A 15,746-nucleotide genomic window follows, 5' to 3' on the forward strand; every position below is an offset into this window, starting at 1 on the left:
AGGAGTGGGATGATTGCAAAGTTAAGATCATAGCCATGGAGACAGATTATACCCACTCATTACCAATCATCCCTCACAGGACCTGATCAAAGTTCATTGAAGCCATTTGGATTCTTTCCATGGTCTTTAAGGGGCTTTGGACCAGGCCCAGAGAGGGTAAATCTCTCCCCTTTTCCCCACTGTCTCACACTGAATATGAATAACTTTTCTCTATCCTTGTATCTTCGTACTTACACAGAAATGTCAAATACCTAATTCCTTCTCACTCCCACTCATAGAATCATAGAAGATTAGGGTTGGAAAAGACCTCAGGAGGTCATCTGGTCCAGCCCCCTGCTCAAAGCAGGACCAACGCCAACTAAATCATCCCAGCCAGGGCTTTGTCAAGCTGGGCCTTAAAAACATCTAAGGATGGAGATTCCACCACCTCCCTAGGTAACCCATTCCAGTGCTTCACCACCCTCCTCGTGAAATAGTTTTTCCTAATATCTAACCTAGACCTCCCCCACTTGAGACCATTGCTTCTTGTTCTGTCATCACTGAGATCAGCCTAGCTTCATCTTCTTTGGAACCCCTCCTTCAGATAGTTGAAGGCTGCTATCAAATCCCCCTTTTTTCCTCTCAGCCAGTTCTCTCAGCCTCTCCTCATAATCATGTGCCCTGATCATTTTCGTTGCCTTCTGTTGGACTCTCTCCAATTTGTTCACATCCTTTATGTAGTGAGGGGGACCAAAACTGGACTCAATACTCCAGATGTGGCCTCACCAGTGCCGAATAGAGGGGAATAATCACTTCCCTTGATCTTCTGGCAATGCTCCTATTAATGCAGCCCAATATGCCATTAGCCTTCTTGGCAATAAGGGCACACTGTTAACTCATATCCAGCTTCTTGTCCACTGTAATCCCCAGGTCCTTTTCTGCAGAACTGCTGCTTAGCCAGTTGGTGCCCAGCCTGTAGTAGTGCATGGGATTCTTCCATCCTAAGTGCAGGACTCTGCACTTGTCCTTGTTGAACTTCATCAGATTTCTTTTAGTCCAATCCTCCAATTTGTCTAGGTCACTCTGGACCCTATCCCTATCCCTATCCTCCAGCGTATCTACCTCTCCCCCTCATCTTAGTGTCATCCGTGAATTTGCTGAGGGTGCAATCCATCCCATCATCCAGATCATTAATTAAAATGTCGAACAAAACCAGCCCACAGGACAGACCCTGGGGCAGTCTGCTTGATAACAGCTGACAACTAGACATGGAGCCATTGATCACTTCCCAGTGAGCCTGACAATCTAGTCAGCTTTCTATCCACCTTATAGTCCATTCATCCAATCCACACTTTTTTAACTTGCTGGCAAGAATACTGCGGGAGACCGTACCAAAAGCTTTGCTAAAGACAAGATACATCACGTCCACTGCTTTCCCCATATCCACAGAACCAGTTATTTCATAGAAGGCAATCGGTTTGGTCAGGCACGAATCCATGTTAAATGTTCCTGATCACCTTCCTCTCTTCCAAGTGCTTCAAAATGGATTCCTTGAGGGACCTGCTCCATGATTTTCCAGGGACTGAGGTGAGGCTGACTGGTCTTTTGCTCCCCAGATTCTCCTTCCCTTTTTTAAAGATGGGCACTATATTGGCCTTTTATCAATCATCCGGGACCTCCCCTGATCAGTAAGAGTTTTCAAAGATAATGGACAATGGCTCTACAATCACACCAGCCAACTCAGCACCCTTGAATGCATTAGATCAGGTCCAAGGACTTGTGCATGTCCAAATTTTCTAAGTAGTCCTTAATCTGTTTTTTCACCACTGAGGGCTTCTCACCTCCTCCCCATACTGTGCTAACCAGTGCAGCAGTCTGGAAGCTGACCTTGTCTGTGAAGATTGAGGCAAAAAAAGCATTGAGTACTTCAGCTTTTTCCATGTCATCTGTTACTAGGTTGCCTCCTCCATTCAATAAGGGTACCACACTTTCCATGACCACCTTGTTTCTAACATACCTGTAGAAACCCTTCTTGTTACCCTTCACATCTCTTACTAGCTGCAACTTTAATTGTACTTTCCTGATTACACCTCTGCATGCTTGAGCAATATATTTATACTCCTCCCTAGTCATCTGTCCAAGTTTCCACTTCCTGTAAGTTTCCTTTTTGTGTTTAAACTCACCAAAGATTTCTCTGTTAAACCAAGCTGGTCACCTGCCATATTTGTTATTCTTTCTGCACATCAAGATGGTTTGTTCCTGTGCCCTCAATAAGGCTTCTTTAAAATGTAGCCAGCTCTCCTGAACTCCTTTTCCCCTCATATTAGTCTCCGAGGGGATCCTGCCCATCAGTTCCCTGAGGGAGTCAAAGTCTGCTTTTCTGAAGTCCAGGGTCCGTATTTTGCTGCTCTCCTTTCTTTCTCATGGTCACTGCTGCCCAGGTTGCCACCCACTTCCACTTCCCCTACCAATTCTTCCCAGTTTGTGAGCTGTAGGTCAAGAAGAGCACGGCCCCTAGTTGGTTCCTCCAGCACTTGCACTAGGAAGTTCTCCGCAACATTCTCCTAATACTTCCTGGATGAGTTGTCTTCCCCAATCCCACCTTCCTCCTCCAATATATCAGCCTCTCCTAACACAGCTGGATGCTCTTTCCATGCCTGCAAATATCACCGGCCGTAGATTGTTAGCCACTGCCATGCTCTGTTTTAGAAGCTTTGCATTGCATATGACATTTAGCCTAAGTATGTGTCTGCTGAATATGTTTGTTCAGTTTTATTCTCACTTATATGTTACTTTCCTGAAAAGGCCCCAGACCCTGAAAATACAATGGGATTAAGTGCAACTTCCCTTTAGGCCAGTGGTTCCCAAACTTTAACAACATGTGAACCCTTTTCACTAAAATGTCAGGTCTCACGAACCCCCTCCTAAAAATAAATATTTCAAGGGATTTTCTCCTTTACCTGAGTATAAGTTATAAAAGCAGTGATCTTGGAAATATTAAATTTGTTTTTATGACATGCTTATTACACACTATTTATTATTAATTATTATTTATCATTACAATATTTTTATTACATTATGAAAACAGCACCACTCTTCCAAGATCTCACTTTCGTAGCTTGTATCACTTTGAATAAGCCTGTTATAAGACAAGGCTCCTATGTTTCATCAAGGAGTATCAGATGTGAAACAGCATGAAGGTATTTAAGAAGCCAACTCAAAGAGTTCCTCCTACACAAGCATTCAGGTCTTGAGTAGTCCAGGCAAGCAACGCACGTTACAACAAAGCTTAAACTTGTTCTTCATAATAATTTTTAAAACAGTACTAGCTGCTTATTTAATTTTAAAAACAGCAAAAAATATCCACCTCCCTTTCCATTATTTATAGGGAGTCTTGAAGTTTAAATCTCCTCAGTGTGATAGATATGCTTGCTTTGATCTACTTAGCTCTCGGAAGTCCAGGTGCTCTGGGATGCTGGCCCCATGCTGCCCAGGGTCGCTAGGGACAACTCTGTCCACCATTAATCCCTTTGAATCAGGCCCCTAATTTATAGACATGACTAACCGTTTTCTCTCTGGCTCCTCATTCAGCTTGGGAACATTGGCCAATTCCTAGTGAAGTTTACACCCTATCTGCATGGCTACCACTAGCTCCTGGCCATCTTTGGCTGTCACTAGTTTGGTCACTGCAAAGGTTATGGCAATATTGATGTGAGCACTGCACCAATTACTTTGGAACAAGGAGGTGAAGAATCACGAATAAACTGTCAGAGACCATAGCAACACAATTAACATGTGAAAAGATATTTTGAAGTAGTCACTGTGTTATCACATGGTGAAGATCCAGAGACAAGGTGGATGAGGTAATATCCTTTATTGGACCAACTTCTGTTGAGAGAGTGAACAGAAGTTGGTTCAATAAAAGGCATTATCTCACCCACCGTGTCTCTCTAATGTCATGGGACCTACACTGCATACAACATATTGTGAAGATCCAGCAGACGATAACAGTTCTTTGCATGAAAGGCCAGAGCTACAGCTCAGATCTGGGGGGAAATAGAATACATTCAGCAACATAGAAACATGTCTGATACTATAACAATACAACCTGGAATGTGGTGATCTGCCTCAAAAGTTTCAGACCAGAGGGTAGGGTACTCAGCTGGGATTTGGGAAAGAATGGGAGTACCCCTTGTCTGATGAGGAGAAGGGATCTGAACAGCATTCTGCCATTACTCAGCTAAGTGCCCTAACTGTTGACCAATGGGATTTATTGTTGTGAAGCTTTCTCAGTCTTTCCTAGTGAAGCTGTTCCACCTTGGATAAACAATGAAAGAATCATGGAACCAGAGAGCGAGAGGGAGTATAAGCATGAGAATGACTCTACAGCCTGTTGGTTAGAGCACTGAGATGTGGGAGACCCAGAATCCTGCTCCAATGACTCTATAATTTTAAAAGTTCTAGGGCAGATTTTCTAGCTTACTGAGGCTACTTTAGCTCATGGAAATAGTGCAAAGTGGCCACTGAGAGATGCCTAGCACAGAATTCCCCCTGAGCAGGGAGCTCTCTGCTGGTGGAAAGCTGGAGAAGGTGGCACAGCTACTTCCTATATCAGCTGCCCCCTCTCCTGGCATAATGGAAAAGAGGGGACCTTCTAGAAGCAGGACAGGGACGGATATGGTGGAGCAGAGCTTTGCTACACCGGGTCCTCTCTACCAAAAGTCAGAGCTGCTTTTCTGCAGTTCTAACTTGCACCAGAGCTGGATGGTTTCAGATCATGGAGCTACAAGTGGATTCCTATTGCCATCCATATCTACTCCATCCCAGGTCTGTGTCTGAATGAGGTGGAAGATTGACCCTCCATAATTTTAATCTGAAAAAACAAAAACATGCTGAAACAAGTAGGTGGTGGGAGAAACATACTCATTTAGTCCCATCTTAGAGTATATTGCAACATCTTTGATCTTGAATTTACAAGAGGATCATTATCTGGGGTTGGGTACTGAGTTGTCACTGCAATTCCTCACATCTCTTTGCCTTCCAGGCATATTTAACTACCATTATCTTAGCCAGAGAGGAGCTGATCTTAAAACTAAAGATTCAGTATTGCTTCTATATATGGACTATATTATAAAGGATAATATACCTGCTATCTCTTCATAAATGAGTGCAATGACTGGGCTGTGATTGGAGCAGACCCCTAGTGGTCAGAGCAGAGGGTCAAAACCAAACGCAGTGTCAGATACCAAGGTGAAGGTCAGAGCTGGAATCAAGAGCCAAGCCAGGGATCAGAGCCTGGGACAATGTCAGGTTCTAAGCCAAAGGTAGAGCTGGAGACAACATTGGGTGCCAGGCCAGAGGTCAGAGCCAGAGACAGCATCGGGGTAGGGCAGAGGAGCAGAAGCCTGGAGTGAGGTAGGACAGCAGAAAGTGAGAGTAGATGGAAGTCTGGAATGCCAGGGACCAGGAGCACATGGGGAAGCTGGAGCTAGGAGCAGGCAGGATGCAGGTCACAAGAGTCAGGTAAGCAGCAGGGGTCCGTAGGGGCAGCCAGGCAAGGATTCCTCAAGTTGCTAAGACTATTTCTTGTTGCTACTTACTGTTTCCCCCAGTTGGGACTTTTGGGGGTGGAGCCCTCTGCTCACTAGTCCTTCCTAGTTTCTCAGGTGACCTGCTGGGTGGCAGTTGTGACCTGCCCATGGGCCCAGGATTTGAGGCCTATGATCCCTCACATCAGGTGTCTGACAAAAATCAATATTGTGGGTAAGTTGAGTGCATTTTATTAGATACTATGAAGAGTTGCTGTTAAGAGTATTTCTAGACTTCAAGAAAAATGTGTGAATATAGTCAGTATTTTTAGTAGGAATGAAATATTTTTATTAAACATCTCTGTCCTCCTCACTAGTACTTTCTTCTGTCCCCTAAAATGACACTCCCCTGAAGACAAAATGAATGCAACTGTCTTTTCTATTTATGGAGAGCTACAGCATTTCTCTTTCAGGGCTCTGAAATAACACAGCATAAAAGAGGATGCATCCCCCCCCCAAAAAAAAAAATAGTAGGTGATGGATGTTGACGGACTGAAATGATTTTTGATGAATCAATTTAAAATGTATCAGCCATCAGCACTCTCACCTCATTTTTCAAATGCAAAGCATTTTGACTTTTTGGTCAGTGTTAAAGATGCCCCCAAACCGCAAAATGTGGATAAGGATCCAGCTATTGAGGCAGATTCCCAGCTGTACTTGAAATCAATGGAGCTATGACAGTTTGCACCAGCTGAGGATCTGCCTCATAAACTTCCCCTAAGTTTAGGGTTGTTCAGTTTTGGAGGTCTGATTTGGGCTCATTAGGAGGTAGAACTGAGCTTTAAAGTGTCAGATCCTGATCAATATCCATATTTTTCTCATGTTCAGAGTGATTGGCAAAAACTGGACCATGATGTAGGCCAACCTCTACATCAGAGATCGGCAACCTTTGGCACGTGGCCCATCAGGGAAATCTGCTGGTGGGCCGAGATGGTTTATCTGCAGCTTCTGCAGATTTGGCCAATTGTAGCTCCTACTGGTGGCAGTTCACTGATCCCGGCCAATGGGGACCGTGGGAAGCATCAGCCAGCATGTCCCTTGGACCCTGCCGCTTCCCGCAGCCCCCATTGGCCTGCAGCGGTGAACCGCGATCAGACGAACCTGTGGATGCTGCAGGTAAACAAACCGCCCCGGCCCACAAGCGGATTTCCCTGTTGGGCCACGTGCCAAAGGTTGCTGATCCCTGCTCTACATAATATTAACAATACAGAACACACGGAGATAGCGCTTTACATCTTCAAAGTACTCTGGGATCTTAATGACTGTAGTAATAATAATAATAATTAAAAAAAAAGAATAAGGAAGACACTCTTCATTTTGTTACCATAGATTGTAATAACACTGAAAACTTTTTAAAATCCTTTCCTCCCATTTGAATGTTGCCTATGTTCTACTCACGTATATATACCTATAATATAGTCTGGAATACTGACAAGAAGAAACACATGTACCTTACACAGAAGACTAATTTCAGCATGACTTCTGATTTCACGTCTGATTCAGAATTTGATGTCTATGCATAAATTTGATACATGGTGTCTGGGTATGGTAATTCTAATTCCAATACAGTAGGGCCACAGAAACCAGCCTTGTCTTCTTCTTTGAGTAAAGGTTTGCATAGAACCAATTGTTATAGGGATAATAGTTACAATCTCCCAGAATGAAGGCTAAATCAACAGAAAAATGGAATGCAACAGTAAAAGTAACAGATCAAGAAGCAACTATAAAGCCATCTGCTGGCTGAGCTCGCCAAGATGCCAGATGCTACTTCTAGTAGCCTATCTTCCATAGATTGGCATCTGGATATTCCTGTGTGAGGAAGTGAAACATCTGACAGTTATTTGCTCTGTTCATGTTTGGTTTAGCCATGATAGTTTCAGAGTAAAACAGGTTCCAACAGACATGACTGCACAGGACAGAAGTTAGATTCAAACTTTGAGGGAATAAAATACAATCAGAAAATATTAACATTTTAATACACACACTATTAGTAACTCACTTGGAAGGAAGTTTACCTTACTGCTGGGTATTTACAGTAAGTCTCCATGGCAGATACCCATGATACAACATTGTTTATATCTAAACATAGCTTGGCTAAATTATAAATGCAGCATAGCTTGGAGGTAGGCAGTCAGGCAACAAAATTAAAAAAAAATACATTTTGCTATTTATGTGATTTATGGAACAGATTAAGAGAGCATAGCCAGATTGAGAGAAGCAATTAAAATATTCCACCTGCATGGGGGCAAAATCTAAAACAAATCAACCTAATATAAACACAGAAAAATAAATAAATCTAAAATATAAATCCTACCCTAAACTGAGTTTTTACCCTATAAAGGTAAGAGACTTCATGAAGTTCGTGGGGACTTTGCTATTTCTATTAATACATATACATGGAAGGATCTCAGATACTATGGCGAAGAGTCTCAGTACAAAACATTAAAATAGACCAATAGCTAGATAGATAGCAAGTAAGGTAAATGTGTAATTAATGCATCATAATCCCAAGGCCTAGATTTGCAAAACTGACTAGTGATTTTGTGTGCCTAAATTTTTTTTAACTTAATACACCTTTAAGGAACCTGCTCTTTTGAAAGTGATGAGTCCCCCACTTTCTGTCAGTCCTCTTTTGTTGAAATTTCAAAAATATACCAGGCATTATAAATCTCCGCTATGCAGCCACTCTGAAAGGCTGAGAGGAGAGTTATTAATTTCCCCACTGGCATAAGAACAAGAATCAGAATCTTGATGATTGTTGTTTGTTGTTATCCATTGAAAGCACTTGCAAGGCCTTGCTGAGAATGGTACCATGACATCTACAAGACTTCGGCAAGGCTCATACAGTTTTCAGTCTGCAAGAACTTCAGTGTCAAATAAAAAGGAGTTTTATTCTTTTTCTTCAAAATACTTTGAAATGTGAAACAAATTATAGAGATTACACAAATCCAGTGATAACAGTAGAAACATAGTAAAAGCACTTACAGGTTATGCTGCTAAACTTGTGGCATGTTTTACATAGTCTCAGTTTTGTAGTTAAGTTTCTGGGTAATAAACATAAACAGAATGTGCTCACAAGTGTTGGAAAAATTGGAGGTTAGTTAATATTACTATTCAGTTGCTCCCCTCTCCCCTCCTTCTCCCTACCTGTTCTGTTTTTATCTATTGAAGGTTCTCAATTGACTTTACTAATCATGCTCCAACTAGAGAAGGGAGAATGAAGTCCTTTGCCAGACTGACAGAGAGGTAGGGAAACTTGACAACCTGCTTCCTGCATTATGTCTGACCAACCAATTGGACTTAAGGTAGAGGCGAGAGTTATAGGGGGAAAGTATCTCGATATAGAAAAATTGTGCTATGGCTGGAGCAGGGGCCCTGAGAATGAAGAAATGTGTCCGGCAGGTGGAGGAGTGCATGTGAACAATGAGTAGTTCTGTGTGTGCAACACAGCTCAGAAAGATTTGCTTGCCTCGCAGAAGGTGCTGTGTATGTTTTGGGCAACTTATGGCAGAGGGCAGGGCATGCAGAAGTGCTGCTGTTAAAAAGTCTGTTATTAAACAAAAAAGAATAAGCAACTGACCTTTTAAAATTACAGCAATTTGCTGAAAGATGAGTGGTACTATTACAGCATTTTCAGTTTGAAATCAACCTTAGAGGTAAGCTCCTCATCTAGTTGATCAAGGAATGTGTGAGAGGTGTGTTGCTTGTCAGCAATAACTCATACACATTTTAGAGCCGGTACCATGTATTTAAGCCCTATGAATCAATGATAGACAAATATCTCAGACTTTTTCAAAGCAAAGCCTCAAAAAAGAACTCTGGGTCTGAGCAGAGAATTGACATAGGAATTTGTGAATCATACTGGTTCCAGAAAGCAATATCCCTGTTCCCAGGCTTATATTTTATGTTGTTTTTATGCAGTGGATGTAGGTTGCCAATTTTAGTTGGACATATTCCTGAAGATTTCATCACAACACAATCTTCTAATTAAAGGTTAATTGTAATTCCTGGAGACTCCAGGACAATCCTGGAGGGTTAAGTGGATGACTGTGTCAGTTCCAGGGACCTGAGTACTTTAAATAGTGCTTTTATTCTCAGTACAATGTCAGTGGTGCTATAATGAACAGATTTAAGTAGCAGTAGTGGGCTGAACAAAAGTTTAAACACCTATATTGTTTTATTGTGAACTAAAAGTATATCCTGTAGTATATTACTCTTACTGATAAACAGACCAGTTTCAGGGTAAATCCTTTATTCTTGTGGAAGTAGGGAAAGAATTGACAAGGATTTGTAGGGGATCTTAATGCATGTCAGTCTGTTAGCAAGAGTTAGGCCAGCTGTAACCCTAATGATGTGAGACTTGTAGAAGCAAGGATAGTGTGAGGCGAGTAGGAAAGTACTATGTGAGAAGTTATCACGACCTTGCACTGATAATCAAATACATAGATTGGCTCACAGAAGTGAGAAAAATAAGATAGCAGGATAGCCTATGTATAAACAAAATGCAGCTGTTGCTCATTATTGTCTGTATTATTGCTTGTTATTGTCTGTAACAAAGGTATAAATGCTTGCTGTAATTGTTTACGTGTTGAGATACCTGTCCGGGACTGGGGTGACCCAGTGTCCTAGGGCACTCTCTCCCTCTATTGCAATTGCTGGAGTTAGAATAAAGTATTTGATTTTGCTGCACCCAAACAAAAAGCGAGAACTGAGTTTTTCTCTGACAATTTGGGGGCTCGTCCTGGATGGCAACACCTACTGAGACACAGGCAGCTGCTACGGATCGTTCCCCTTCGAACCCCATGGCGCCACAAGAGAGGTATGAGACCTTTTGAAATCTCTATTGGGGTGTCATCGGAGGACTGTCCGTGGGGCCTTCTGTCTCTGTTGGGCTCACGTCATCTGAACTTATTGACTGTGCAGCAAGATCAGATGCAAAGTGGTATTGGGGAAAGGCTCCAATAAGGTTAGTTTATAGCAGTACTGGGAAACTGCTGGGTTGGCCAACAAGGTAATGCATAGGTAAATGCATCAGGTAATGCATAGTGAAATGCATTAGGTAAGCACCGGTGCTGAGGGGTTTTTACCGCCTCAAGATGGGTTGTTATACCGCCTCATGGTATTGGGTCCAGACGTAAGGTACAGATGCATCGTGGTATTTGGAAATAAAGGCCTTGGTGTGTGTGTGTGTGTACACTAGTGTGAGTGACTGTTACCGGAAGATGCCCAGAGTACCCTGTGAAGCGAAAGCTCGTGACCGGGACTACTCTAATGCAAGCCCGGTAACTAGTGGATCTTTAGAAGATTTGACCCACGGTGGGCTGACTTGGCCTGGCATCGTCAGGTGAGGAAGCTACCTGGGTCTAGGAGCGTGTGAACCCATCTTCCCTCCCCCTTTCCTTTCCATGTGGGCTACTGAGAGTCTGATCATTTCACTGGATGCAATCAGAGTAAGCGGCACCGTCTCCCTGAGACTAGCCAACACTCTTTGCTGAAGGGAGATGTAGGAGGGTTGTGGCCATCCTCGTTAGCCTCTCCTGTGTGAGTACCCTGCAGGGAGAGATCGTTAGTTTATGTGCCGCTAGCGCGGACAGGGCATCCCCCTTGTGTGTGTGTGATTGGAAAATGGGTAGGGGACAGTCTAAGCATTCCAGCTCACCCCCTAAGGGTACCCCATCTTATTTCATGTACGTACATTATGGTCCAACAACCTGCAGGTATTTAGAGAATTGGAATATTTACACGTGTGAAAATCCATCTAAACAATGCCCACTAGAAGGTACCTTCAATCTAGATAAGATCATACATCTAAGAGGAGCTTTTAATCACCAAAAAGCCTCTGACAGTGTGAGTAATTTGTCTATTGAGGAAAGGAATCGGTTAATTTGAAATTCAGCTTGGCCCAGAGATAAAGAGAGAGTTGCTCTGCGTTCAAGGTCAAGAATTAACGCAGACTATGCTAAGTACAGAGAAAAACTGCTTTCGGCCCCAGCTGGCTCTGAAAAAAAAATATAGACAGAGGTAAACCAAAGGCAATACAAGTTACAGAACTGAGATTACATTTGCAAAGCTTAACTGTCCAGTGAGATCCAACAGAGTGCCTTTGTGACCCCGGAGCCGGTGTGGCTTGGTAACATCGAAGAAGCCACAGGCAGTCGACCTGGACTGGATTCTCTGAAAGAGACGCCGCAGGAGATTCCAGGTGTAAAAGAACAGCCCTCCCAAGAGTGAAAGCATGTTGGAAATTCTGGACAAGCTGTATACAGGATAATCTCCTGTCCACCTTTCTCCCTTCTCTGAACGTTATACACAGACGTGGCCAGTCTGGACATGTGTGAGTATGAAAATGGCTTAGGGCTTGGGGCATTAATGTTTTTCCTGAGTGATGTGGGAGCGTTCCCAACACTCTCCATTGTTGTTTTATTATTTTATTAATGAAGCTTTAGAATTCAGTCATATGGTGTGTTTTCTTTATCTTCCCCAACGTCCTGCAATGTCAGCCTGATCACCTGACACGAGGGATAGATTGGTAACAGAAATTTGTCATAGTTTGGTGAGCAATTGAGAAGGAGAGAGCCCTGCAGAATTTGCACCATCTATTTGTTTTACCCTTGTTATTTTATGTTTGCTTTGCTTGGTACTGTTGATGTTATATGTTGAGGATTGCATGATTAAAGGAGTGCCCACTCTCAGCCGCAGTAAGTCTGAGAACTGGAGAGGGGTTTAGCATTCCTCTCTCCACCCTGGTTGACCGGGAAGGGTGGCAAGTGGATCTACCCCAGTTGTAGCAGGACTGGGCAATAGAGAAGTTGGAGAAAAGGGAAGAGATGTGTACTTGATAACTAGAATTGAGCAATTAAGAGCATAGATCATGAACCAGGCAGCAACTCAAACCTACGCCCAGGGCAAGTTGCAGGCCTTGAGACAGGACTTCCAGGTAGAAAAGGAAGCCCTGGCTAAGCAAGTACTGGTCCTTCAGGGACTTTTCAAAATATAACCATTTGTGCTCAGCATACACCATAACAGCAGTGTGTTTGCCACAAGAGGAAACTGAATAGTTAAACGCCAGTGGGCCATGCGTTTCTGCCCAGGTGGCAAGCCTCACAAGGGAGGACTCGGGTAGTCTTGTGAGTAAGAATGTTTAAGGGAAGAGACCAGGAAGGGTGGGGGCTAGTTGAGAAGCCCACCCTCCTAGCTAAACTGGTAATGGAACAAGTTGGTGCTCATGGAAGGGACGGTTCAGCAAGAAAAGCAGGATCGGGCTTAGGTGGGCAGGCAACAGACAGAGAGATTGGAAAACAGGTTGGAAATTCTGAGGGTGTAGTGGAAGGAAGGAGTAAGTAAGTGTAAGCATGGGGATTTCAAATACCCAGGACAATATCTTGAAATGGTGATTTGAGTTGATAAAAGTGGCTGTTGGGAGACAAGCCAGTGATTTAAGGAAGAGTGAGAAGTTAACTCTGTAGTTGCTGGAGGGAACAGCAGTTGAACTTTGTAAAATGCTAAAGAGGAAAGTTCTTGGTGTCTTTGAAATGTTTGTAAATAAATTCAGGCAAAGAAATTATTAGATTGCAATCATTTGGCTATGAACAATGTAGTTGAATTAGCTAAAGAAATGTATACAGTGCTATGTAATTGAAATCCTATTAGGATCTAAGGGGCACTATAAGAAGTGCTTTTCTTTCAGTGTTTGAAAGCAGGAGTTAGTAGTAAAAAGCCATCAAAATTCTGGTAAAGTTAATTATGTCCCTTTTAAGGTAAGAAACTTTAAGCTGTGAATAGCTTTGGATCCAGAAGCAAGCCAGAAAGCATCTGTATTAATGCAAATTATCTAACTGATAAGGTAGAAGCCACTGAAACATGGGCTGCCTATGAAACAAATACAAAAAAAAATGGGGTAATTCCTCTGTTTTGCCTGAAATCAACAAGGGTATTTGTATATTTAAGTAATGATTGACTGCCCAGAAGGGGTAGACCTCTGTTTTTTGTCTTTCAGATAATCAGAGAGAACTGGTGCCAGCTGAACAGCATTCAACATATCATGCATCTACTGGCACAATAGAAATTATGCTTTGTGTTCTATGTTCTGTCTTGTGGTATCTGTCTCCTGGCCAGAATTGTTGTGTTTAGTGTTTTCATGGGATGGTCTGGTTTGAAATCAGGCAGAGGGGTTGGATTGGAATGCAGATACTTGTTTTATTCAACTTGGAATACAAAGTGTTTGGATAAATCAGGAAAATGTGATACACTAAAGTCTAACACATTTGCCTAAGTAAAAAAAAAAAAAGAAACTTCATTGGCCAAATCTTTTAATTAAAAATTGTTGTTAAAATTTGCCTACAAACAGTTTTTGGGAGCAAGGACATGAAAGGTTAATCCACTCTGGAGCTCAGCTAACCCAAGTACAGGCTAGAGTTGGTGAGTTACATGTTATTTCCACCCTTAGTTCTATGACCCAGAAGTTACTAACAGAAATAGTATTGACTATCATTGAGGTTGGGAAGGCATTGCAGTGGGATCTAGTATGTTTAGAAATTCAGAATTTCCTGAATGACCAGCTGATGGCCATTCAGAGTGATCTTGAGCACCAGACTTGGCCCCCTGCCCTTACAGACACATCAGGAGTACCATCTGATCTGTGGTCATGGAAACATACTGGACACTTTCTGAGTGGAAGTGTGGACATTCACAGTGCTCCTTCCAAACATTTGGACCGGTTGGGTGTGTGTGCGCTCCCACATACCGAATCCTGACGGGTCCATGGGAAGGATGCATATGGAACTGGATTATTCACCGAGACATCTGGGAAATTAGACCACCTGGTATACCTAACTGATTTATAGTCAGTGCCCCTAGAATAACACCTGATATTTTGTATAGGAATAGGGAGTCAATGGACATTTGGCTGTTAGAATCCCTGCAGCTTCAGCGTATATATAAACTGAAGCCAGGGGAAGTTGTCACTGTTTATGATGGTGTTTGCTGGGAGGGTAGAGGACAAGGAACTATCCTGACAGGACACTTACTTTTCAAGCTAATGGTAGCTGTATGTATGTTAAAACCACCACATTGCAAGATATACATTTTAATCTCATCATCACTGCAGGCAAACATATTATTTATTGACCTGCAGATAGAATTTTGCAAGTAGCCCTTAGTTTAATTGGACCTGCTTAGTACCTGATCGAATTCAAAATTTGCTTTCATTGTTACCAGAGGTTCAAAGAATCTCTGAATTGCAAGGGCAAATTCACATGCTTCAGGATATATATCAAGCTGAAAAGAATGCCTTTCCTACAGCTTATAAAGTGTCTACTTTGTGTATTAAGTATGATATATTATTCTTTGTAACCAAAACTGTACAACAACCTCATCATATAATTGCTATGGGGATATTATTGCTTGCATTGTTGTTAGTTAGTTTAGGATTATGTTATTGTTGTAAAAGACATAATAATAGTAATACCTTTCATGTCCATGCTAATCATGTATTGTCATTACATCCAGTGAAAATCCCTAAGGTTGAAACATCTGATGTAGAATCAGAAATCCATGGCTTAATGCAAATAGAGATTTGAGAATATCTGTTGTACTAGAAGTACAAAAGGGGGGAGTGTGGAAGTAGGGAAAGAATTGACAAGGATTTGTAGGGGATCTTAATGCATGTCAGTCTGTTAGCAAGAGTTAGGCCAGCTGTAACCCTAATGACGTGAGACTTGTAGAAGCAAGGATAGTGTGAGGCGAGTAGGAAAGAACTATGTGAGAAGTTATCACGACCTTGCACTGATAATCAAATACATAGATTGGCTCCCAGAAGTGAGAAAAATAAGATAGCAGGATAGCCTACGTATAAACAAAATGCAGCTTTTGCTCATTATTGTCTGTATTATTGCTTGTTGTTGTCTGTAACAAAAGTATAAATGCTTGCTGTAATTGTTTACGTGTTGAGAGACCTGTCCGGGACTGGGGTGACCCAGTGTCCTAGGGCACTCTCTCCCTCTATTGCAATTGCTGGAGTTAGAATAAAGTATTTGATTTTGCTGCACCCAAACAAAAAGCGAGAACTGAGTTTTTCTCTGACATTCTGAACAGGAACTACATACAGAATGAGGTAACAAAACTTTCCACTCCTCAGTAGTTGCAGCCTGTGAGTGCTCTCTCCTGTCTTTTGTTTCTGCC

The sequence above is a fragment of the Gopherus flavomarginatus genome, chromosome 2 (genome assembly GCF_025201925.1).
Source record: "Gopherus flavomarginatus isolate rGopFla2 chromosome 2, rGopFla2.mat.asm, whole genome shotgun sequence".
Classification (NCBI taxonomy): domain Eukaryota; kingdom Metazoa; phylum Chordata; order Testudines; family Testudinidae; genus Gopherus; species Gopherus flavomarginatus.